At 39.8% G+C, this 10,220-nt stretch overlaps 1 pseudogene; it reads left to right on the top strand.

The window, feature by feature from the left end:
* Positions 1 to 1,093: 1,093 nt before the first annotated feature.
* LOC116466271 (ubiquitin-like protein 5) lies at positions 1,094 to 1,324 on the top strand (annotated as a pseudogene).
* Positions 1,325 to 10,220: the final 8,896 nt, after the last annotated feature.

The raw sequence follows: 10,220 nt of genomic DNA, 5'->3' as shown, positions 1-10,220 counted from the left end.
TTGAAGTCCTAACCCCCAGTACCTCAAAATGTGACCTTATATGGAAATAGTGTCATTAGATAGAACTGATTAAGATGAGATCATGCTGGAGTAGGGTGGGCCCTTAATCCAGTAGGACCAGTGCCTTTATAAGAAAAGGAGGTAGAGACACACAGAGGAAATACGGCCACGTGAAGATGTAGGGAGAGGTCTGAGTTGTGCTTGCACAAGCAAGGAACGCCTGGGGATGCTGGAAGAGGCAAAGGAGGACCCCACCCCTAGGGTCTTCGGAGAGAACACGGCCCTCCCAACATCTTGAGTTTGGACTTGTAGTCTTTACAACTGTGAGGAAATACATTTGTGTTGTTTTTTATCCACCTGGTTTGTGGCAATTTGTTATAGTAGCCCCAGGAAACTAACATGGGGGTAAAGTAGGCTGATGTTAAACCAGGTTGGAGAATAGAGCAGGCCAGGCCCTACAAGGCCTTGATGATCTTATTAAAGGTGTTTCTCTTAAGAGCAATAGCCAGCCAGCAAACTTTTTGTTTTTGTTTTTGTTTTTGATATGGTGCTTTGCTCTTGTTGCCCCAGGATGGAATGCCATAGCGCCATCTCGGCTTACTGCAACCTCTGCCTTCCGGGTTCAAGCAATTATCCTGCCTCAGCCTCCGGAGTAGCTGGGATTACAGGCATCCACCACCACGTCCAGCTAATTTTTTGCATTATTCAGTAGAGACAGGGTTTCACCAGGTTGGCCTGGCTGGTCTCAAACTCCTGACCTCAGGTGATCCACCTGCCTTGGCCTCCTAAAGTGCTGGGATTACAGACATGAGCCACAGCACCTGGCCCAAAGAACATTTTTAAGCAATGAGGCAGTGGTGTCTAGGTAGCATGTGAGAGGATCGGGTTCACCTTTAGAAAAGGTCACCTGGACTTCTTTAGTGAATGAATTGGAAGGAGGCAAGAATGATAGGCCACCAACATTCCAAATCATTGATGTCTCAAAATAGTCACCCAGCTTCCGGTTCCCAGAGTTGACTGCGACCGAGGTTCAGCGCTTGGGTGAGGAACTGGTGGCATCAGCAGATTCAAGGTGATTTGAGCTTTCGCTAGGATGACGGAGGTTGTTTGCAACAACTGTCTCAGCTTCAGGCCCATATTAAATGCAACACGGATGACACCACTGGAGACCTTAAGAGACCGTAAGAAGCTGATTGCAGCCCAAACTGTCACCCATTGTAAAAAGATTATCCTGAAGAAATGGTACATGATTTTTAAGGACCACACGATTCTGGGGGACCATGAAATCCATGATGGGATGAACCTGGAGCTTTATTTTCAATAGATTAGAATCCTAATATTTCTGCTGCCCCACTGTCCTCTCTCATCCTCACATCCTCACTCCCAACGCTAGTATAGATGCTTGTTTTTAAAAACTCACCCAAGACTTAGATGTGGCAAATATATATATATATATGTGTGTGTGTGTGTTTATATTTATATTAAAAAATTGAAAAAACAGAGAACCAAAATAGCTACCCAATCAGATCACCTTTTTCTTTCCAACTACTGTAGATTAAAGAAATCAAATTTTCTGGATTCATTAATTACCGGACAGCTGAAACGAACTTTCCCAAACTGTGTTCCAAGAAACCCATGTTCTGAGAAGTCGGTTTGGAAAACATTCCATGGTCAAGTAAATTATGGAAGTTCTAAGTCCCTTGGGAGCTTTCGTCTTTCTTGGGGAGACAAAACGTGCATTAACATGTTAAAATCTCTAGGAAGTCCTGCGATAAAGAAAGAGTATAGCTCCAATTCTCTAATGTGTTTGATTATGAAATATCCTTGGGCCAAACCCAAACCAAAGATAGTTGGGATTACCTGTTAACATTCTAAAGAATTCACTTTTGAAAATGCAGGGCAGAGAGGTTTTTAAAAATAATCTTTTCATATCCTCACCCCACTTTTGGAGCCAGGAAATTCTACCCAATATTTAGTTTAAATTTTGCTCTGCAGTTTTTCTCTTGCCTGTGTTCATGGCCCACTGAGGGATAACTGCTGACAATCTGTGAAGTGATGGTTATTTTGAAGCTCAAATCTCCCTTCCCCTTCTCTTCTCCCATCTGGGCGTCATTTGAGAGATCTGCCCTGAAGCAGTTCTGCAAGCAGGGTGTGGAGAAAATATTTATGAACCATTTTTAAAACACCACTTTAAAAAACATGGCATATTCAAATGTGATGTGAAACATATATCCCCAAACTTCAAAATGTTGGTCATTATCACCAATACAGAGAATGTTATACCTGGAAAGGAATCTAGGAGTCATTTGGTTTAAAACGCTCATTTTGCTCATAAATAAACTAAGGTCCAGATAGCCAAAGAGAACGGGCCAAAACCGCACAGCTGATCCTATCACACAGCTGGAAGGAGATCAGAGGTGTTCAGTCCCAGGCCCAATTTCTTTTGAATATATATTCTGGGGCTTTTTAAAAACTTACTGAACTCCTGGCAGCATTTGAATCTAGATATTAATAGTTAATATAAAGATTACCAAAAAGGCATTCTAACTAATGCAAGAATCTCAACCAGTACATACCTCTTTTTTCTGAGTGAAAGTAACCAATTCAGTAGAAAAAAAGGGGGGAAGGGTAAATTGTAAATAGTAAAAATAATAGCCTATAATTCAAGTTTTATGTTCTGGTTATCTCTGTTCCACATAAATAATTTTCTTGAAATTACCAAAAAATAATTCCTCTTGACACTTTCATGTATTTATTGTAAATTCTTTATTCTTGATGTAATTTTTTTTCTTTTAAACAACAATATATTTTAAAATGTTTTAAACAATAAGATTTTTTTAAATGACTCTGAAAAATATCTCCCTTGGCTTTTATTTTTTATTCTGTCTCCTTCCCTTCCATCAAGTATCTGTAAATATAAAGCAGGTGGAAAGATATCTCCCAATCGGTACCATACATTTAAGGCAGGAAAATCATGTTTTGCTGTCTCCACTCTTTATGGTGTTATCCTACTAGTGATCCTTATTAATGCATTTATGGAAGTAGATTTCAGCTTGCCTTGTCATTGCTGTCTGTCCCACAGAGACACATATTTTGCAGACATGATTCTGTACCTAAGCAGCAGCCTTTCAGACAATGTGATAGGTAAAGGCAGAAAGAAAGATGGCACCAGTACAGAAGACTTTGCCCAGAGTGACTTTGAGCTAGGAGACCTAAATAGGATGCCTTTGCTGGTGAACACATCTTGCAGACACTTCAAGAAAGGTAATGTTCATGCAACATGGCCCCTTCCCTCAAGACATATTCTTCATCTTATAATCAACTGAAGGAAAAGTGATCTGTTACAATATTGAAGCATAAACAGGCTAAGGAGAATCTTGAGACAGCTGTTCAGTCTTTATTTCTCCTTTTTAGGGAAGTTTAAAGGATAATTTTGGCTCTATGTTATATTCTACTTAGTAGTTAATTTTAGAACCTAATCCATACAAAATACATTTCCAGGTGTAATTTCCAGATTAAACAGGAATGGCACTGCCTGGGTACATCTAGATTTACCTCTCCCCACCCAGGTCTTCTCTGCCCATTTTGCTTCTTTTGTTGAGACAGCCCATTGATATCGTTACACTTGGGCTAAACTAAAAACACATCCAGCTCCCAGTATTCTCTCATCTCAGAAAACAGATAAATCTTTTAGAATGCTTAGGGAGCTGGCTTCAAAATGCTGCCACTCCTTTGATGATAGTATCACAAAGAAGTTAGAGTCAATATCCTTTCTCTAATTCAGGAAACAGCTTGATGTAGGGAAAGATTGAGAAATTAAAAAGAGAAACACCAGTCTATATCATGATCTCACCATGTATTTGCAGAGAAACTTTGGCTGAGTTTTTTTATTTTCATGAGTTTCCATTTCCTCACCTGTAAAGTAGGATTGATAAAATGTACTGAAAATGTTGAGAAGAGCAACTGAAGTTTTACAAAATATCCTTCATGGTTTCTGGCATATCAAAGCTCTCAGCCTATAAACTTTACCTTCGCTTTTCTGGCTCCTTTTGAATTCAGCATTCAATCCATGGTAACTTCAGAAATCAAATGCCAGCTGTGTGTCTAAAAGAAAGTTCTTTGTGACGATTTAACCTAAAAGAATCTCTCATCCAGAATCTATTTAATATCTAGGGTTCAATGAAATGCCTTTAAAGCAAAGCATTTGGGGGAAAATACAGAATAGAAAAGAAATGCACTCCATAGAATGTCATAGTAGGAGCTATGTCCATGCCTAAGGACGTAAGATAAAATCAAAATATTCAGTCCAGCAAGTAGGTCACATAAATTCCGCTGTTACCTACAGACAAGAAAGTCGTGGGGTACTGGACAGACTTGACAGGCAATAAAATGTGATGGTTAACAGCAAGTCAAATACGATTATTTCCAGTTCTGGCTCTGAAATATACTAGCTGCACCATCTTAAGTAAGCCATTGTATTTCTGTGAGCTTCAATTTTCTCATCTGTGTAAGAAAGATAATAGTATCTAATTTATGGGGTTGGTGTTGTGAGTAATAAATATTGTAATTAATACATAGTGCTCTGCACAATATCAGGCAAGGAGCAAATGTTGAATAGATGGAATCAATTATCATTTTTCTTTTTTTTTCTAAACACTTAAGGTCAAGTCTGAGTCACTTCTAATCAGAGTTTCTGCCCTCCCACACTCAAAAATGCATAACAGGAACCCAATGATTAGGTACAGAAACAAACAAAAGAAGAAGAAAATCCTTATCTCTGATGAATCCTCCCCCTCCATTCAGCAGTCAGGAAATAATGCACTGAGTACTGGTAGGGTGGGACAAATCCAAGGAAATATTTCCAGCTGTCAAGACATCCACAGTCTATGTCCTGTGGTCTTCACACATGAGATGTGAATTTTGTAAAGTATGCTTATTTCAGCTCAATTGCCAATTTTTCTTCTAGAGCAAAACTAAAGATACTTAGGCTTGTGACCAGTGGGGAAGCTTTTGTCTTCATCCTAACCAACTGGCTGGCCTGACAATAATAGCACTTTTCAATGTCATTCTTTTTGGATATCTAGAAAAGATAGGAATCCTGAATTGTGTTCAGTGAAAAGTACTTAAAGTGAAATCTACCAGATGTACCAATAGTTTCCTGGGTAAAAAATAAAGTACTTTTTTCAGAGGGTCCTCTAGTTTTTCTTTACTCCACCGGAACGTCAACAGGAAGCTGTAAATCATCAAGATTGAACATCTCAGCCCTCAGTCTAGAGCAGCACAGGGGTTAGCAAATAAGATGAATGTGATACGGAATGAAACCAAAGGGAAGCATTTGTAATATTACTGGTTTGTGTGAATATCAGTTGGGAAAGGAATATTTGAGGAAAAAAAAAATCTAGTGAATGCGCTAAAAACCCCAAATGGTTAGCTGTTGCTGATCCTGGACTAGATGTTATAGAATCAATGATGAAAAATATTTTAATCTTTTTACTTTTTTTTAGCAGGTGTATATATGGGTATGCATGTTATTTACATATGTGTGTATGTGTATTTTTATATATATATATATATGTATATATATATATATATATAATTTGACACATTGAGGAGGCCAGTATAACATGTAATTGAAGTATTGTGGAAATATGGAATTGATTAAATTAAAATTAGAATGCTTCTGGGATTTGTACACAAATGTTTACTGCAGCTTTATTTGTGATTGTCAAAAACTGGAAGCAATCCAAACATCTTTCAGCTAGTGATAAAGAAAAGTGGGAAATCCATACAGTGAAATACTAGCCAGCAATAAAAAGAACAAATTAGTAATACCCACAACAACATGAATAAATCTTAAAAGCATTAGGCTGTGTGAAAAATGCCTTGAGTAAAAGGCTCCACACTCTGCGAATCCATTCATAGAACTTTCTGGAATAGGCAAAGCTGCAGGGATAGAAAATTGATTGGTGATTTCCAAGGATCAGGAGTGGGAGTAGGAGATTGTCCATAAAGGGGCCCGAGAATTTGGGAGGAGGTGTTATATATAGAACACCACAGAACTGTATACTAAAATGAACTTCACTGTATATAAATTACATCTCAATAAAAATAAAATAATGCCTCTGGGCTCACCGCAATTCCTTGAAGGCATGCAGCTTTAAATAGCTGAGGTCCCTATCTGAGGCAACCTCATTGGCTAAGTGAGGCCTTATTGAGTTGCTGGCCTACCAGGCCTTAATCACCGCCATGTGGCCTCAACGTACAGCCATGAACATCAGTGAAAGCTGCAGCAATACCCTCCTGAAAGAGCAACTTTCTCTCACCTTCCACACTGAGTTCACCTCTTCCCCACCCAGGCCCAACTGAGCACTTCTCGTCTCCATGTCACAGCTTCTTCCCAGCCTCAACAGGTGAGTGATGCAGTTCAGATGCTGCCCTGGTTTCTGGGCACTTTTCTCCTTGAGACTTCTCTTAGTCTTTGTATTTCAAAAGCACTGGCAGGAGAAACCAATGCTCCACAACTGCAAACATTTCTAGGACCCTGCCAGGCCTTAGACGCAGCAATTGTTGCAGAAGATCAGCTTCTTTGCCAGAATAAATCACAGGAAGAAAATAAGAGCATGGTTAAGGATCAGGTGTACAAGAAAAATGAATTCCCAAGGCCACTCAATGAAAAATGCACTAATTAAGATTTAGTGTTAAGTAACAGACATCAATTTGAGGTGGAGAAGTAATATTATATCTCAGCACCTTAGTCCTTGCTTTTTATATATTCCATTCTCCTTCTAGAATTCCCAGGCAATCATCTTCTTTCTCCTACTCCATACAGAAGCAAAACCAAAGACTGAAAAATGCCCCTGGCCTAGCCATGAGGCAGAACTATTTGAAGGCATGTTTTCATCCTCAACAGTGGCTAGTCCAAATTGAGAGGTGCTGTAAATGGAAAAAATACAAACTGTATTTTGAAGACTTGGCACAAACAATGTAAAACATCTCAATTTTATATTGATTTTCATATTGAAATGCTAATCTTTTGGTTATATTGAGTTAAAATATTTTAAAAATTAATTTCACCTTTAAAAATTACTTTTTAATGTGGCTCTAAAAAATTTAAAATTGGCCGGGCGCGGTGGCTCACGCCTGTAATCCCAATACTTTGGGAGGTTGAGGCAGGCGGATCATCTGACGTCGAGAGTTCAAGACCAGCCTGACCAACATGGAGAAACCCCGTCTCTACTAAAAATACAAAATTAGCCAGGCGTGGTGGTGCATGCCTGTAATCCCAGCTACTCAAGAAGGCTGAGGCAGGAGAATTGCTTGAACCCAGGAGGCGGAGGTTGAGGTGACTTGAGATTGTGCCACTGTGCTCCAGCCTGGGCAACAAGAGAAAAACTTGTCTCAAAAAAAAAAAAAAAAATGGTTAAAGCGTCCAGGCGCGGTGGTTCATGCCTGTAATCCCAGCACTTTGGGAGGCAGAAATTGGGAAGATTCGTGAGCTCAGGAGTTTGAGACCAGCCTGGGACAACGTGGAGAAACTCATCTCTACAAAAAATTTAAAAATGAGCCGGGCTTGGTGGCACACAGCTGTGATCCCAGCTACTTTGGGGGCTGAAGTGGGAGGATCACTTGAGCCCGGGAAATGGAAGTTGCAGAGAGCCGGGATTGTACCAATGCACTCCAGCCTGGGTGACAGAGTGAAACCCTGTCTCAAAAAGATAAAGATAAAATAAATTTAAAATTACCTGTGTGATTCACATCGTGTTTATGTTGGGCAGCACAGCTCCATAACCTTGGCAAATTACCAAAGTTCAGTTTTCTTCATTAGTAAATGAAAGTTAAGAGCTTAACATAGTGTCTGGATCATAGGGGAGTTTCAGAAATGGTTGAGATTAATTAACACAAAACTATACATTTAAGTAATCGTTTATATGCTGCTCAGGGCATTCAAAAAATGACAAATTATTAAATGCCCATAATATAGAGAAGTGAGTTTAGTTAGAGTAGAGCTAGATTATGTAGTCCAATTACCTGGTTTTATAATGCATTAAAAAGCTTATTCCTTCAAGAGGTCTAATGGGCAAGCGTGAGTTATAATCCAAAGAGCATAGTGGTCACAGTGGTTTACATGGATATATGGAATGACTTTATTTGAGGAAGAAAGTCAATTCTCCAGAGTTCGGGCAAATTGGGCGTTGAATGGGTATAGGAATGGTAGGGACCTGCAACCCACTCCTCTGAACCATCACATGTTACAAAATCCTGAAAGAGGAAAGCTACAGAAATCTATGTCCCGAGGAGACTGGTTCTAGATCATGGAGCTGGAAGTCCTCAAGAATCTCATCCCAAAGCTTGGCATAAAAGGTGGAGCTCAAGATGACACAACAAGGAGAGGTACACTGATGGAACCAGACATGCTTCCCCTGTCTCCTGGACAAAATAAATCCAAACATTTTTGTATGATTTCAGGGTAGAAAAAGAAAGTCTCAGCTGGGTGTAGTGGTTCACACCTGTAATCCCAGCATTTTCGGAGGCCAAGGTGGGAGGGACACTTGAGGCCAGGAGTTCAAGACCTGCTTGGGCAACAAAGTGAGTCCTCTTCTCTACAAAACGCTAAAAAAGAAAAAAAAAAAAAAATTAGCTACACTTCGTGGCATGCGCCCATAGTCCCAGATACTCAGGAGGCTGAGGCAGGAGAATCACTTGAGCTCAGGAGAATGGAGGCTGCAGTGAGCTCTAATCGCACCGCTGCATTCCAACCGGTGTAACAGAATGATACCCCGTTTAAAAAAAATGGAGAAAAATAAAACTTCCCCAACTTATCATCTTCCCTCCTACCCCCCACCTCCTCCAAGGAATGACATAAAAATGCCCAAGACCAGATATTGTATCAACCCTGACAAGTGGGCGAATTGGGTTAGAAAAATAAAGGAATGTGATATTTCTTGCACCTTAGGTTTTGTACTACAATTCATGGTAAATTCCAACTTATAATTTGGTATACTCATGGGAAATTATTTTGGAATGATATACTTGTAAGTGTTTGGTTGTTGTCTCTTGCAATGGGATAGAAACTAGGAAGGGCTTCAATTACTATTGTGTTACTTTTCCATAGAATTTGAGAAAAGTGCAAATATGCATTGCTTTTGTAATAAAATAATAATATATTATCATTGGGGAAAAATGATAAACCCACAGAAATAGCTCTTTCTATTTAGGTTGTCAGTAATCCTTCAACAACCTCCCAGACTTGAATAAGAGCCTGTTTGTTATTCTCCTGATGGTTCTAGGACTATGTCTCCAGGTATCCTGGAGCTACTGATGAGTCGGTAGCTGCTGCCTGTGAAAATTGCCCCTGTCTCTGGCCCCCTCCTAAGTGGCCCCACCCATCAGAGCATTACCTTCTCAAGAGCTAGCCTGAAATGGAGCAGCGGGGCTGTCAGCTTCACAAGCTCTTCCTCAAAGCACAGAAGAAATACGCTTTCACAGGCAGTTGTTCAGGTAGCTCAGGTGTTAATTTTTGGGTCATCTGTCCAGAAAGTCTTTCCAGGAATTGTCTGAGGAGTAAGCTCCATGTTTCTGCTATATCACCCTGTACCTCTGGCCACGTCTGCTCAGGACCTGACACCTAACTCAAAGGAAGGCAAACTGATTTTGTCTACCAGGAATTTGTAATTGAAATGAAAAGAGTGGGCCCCAGTGGTCTCAGACATGCAGACTTAGAATTGGAGGCACCAGAGAAAACCTGAAAGTGGAAAAAGAAGACAGCAGCCAGGCAGAGGGAAGCCGAGTGAGAAATAGCAGGGATTGGAATATTAGTCTTTATGGCAGATGGTGCCAAATTCCATTGTTTACCCAAGGCCCACGGTCTTTGGGTTCTGTGAGGAACCCTTGTGCTTTGTAATAATTTCCTTTATTTTGCTCAAGTGAAGTCTAGTTGTTTTCAGTTGCTTATAATCAAAAGATCCTTAAAAATGTGGGTAAAATGTTCACCTACCCATGGTTTAAGTAATCAAGGAATTCTCACTTGGAAGGGTCTATAAATGGAAAAAACTTAGTCTCAGCTTTCTCACATGTAATAATGGTATCCTAATACTCTTCTTCCCTGCCGATATTATGAATTTATAGAAAAAAACCTAAGGCTATTAAGGCATTTGCCAGAGATAATGAGCAGTATGATTGTTGTGATGGTCTGACAACCCTGTGTAGACCATTTAGGTCAC

The sequence above is a fragment of the Hylobates moloch genome, unplaced genomic scaffold, assembly GCF_009828535.3.
Source record: "Hylobates moloch isolate HMO894 unplaced genomic scaffold, HMol_V3 SCAFFOLD_4, whole genome shotgun sequence".
In the NCBI taxonomy this organism is placed as follows: Eukaryota; Metazoa; Chordata; class Mammalia; order Primates; family Hylobatidae; genus Hylobates; species Hylobates moloch.
This window is presented reverse-complemented; position numbering and strand designations above follow the sequence as displayed.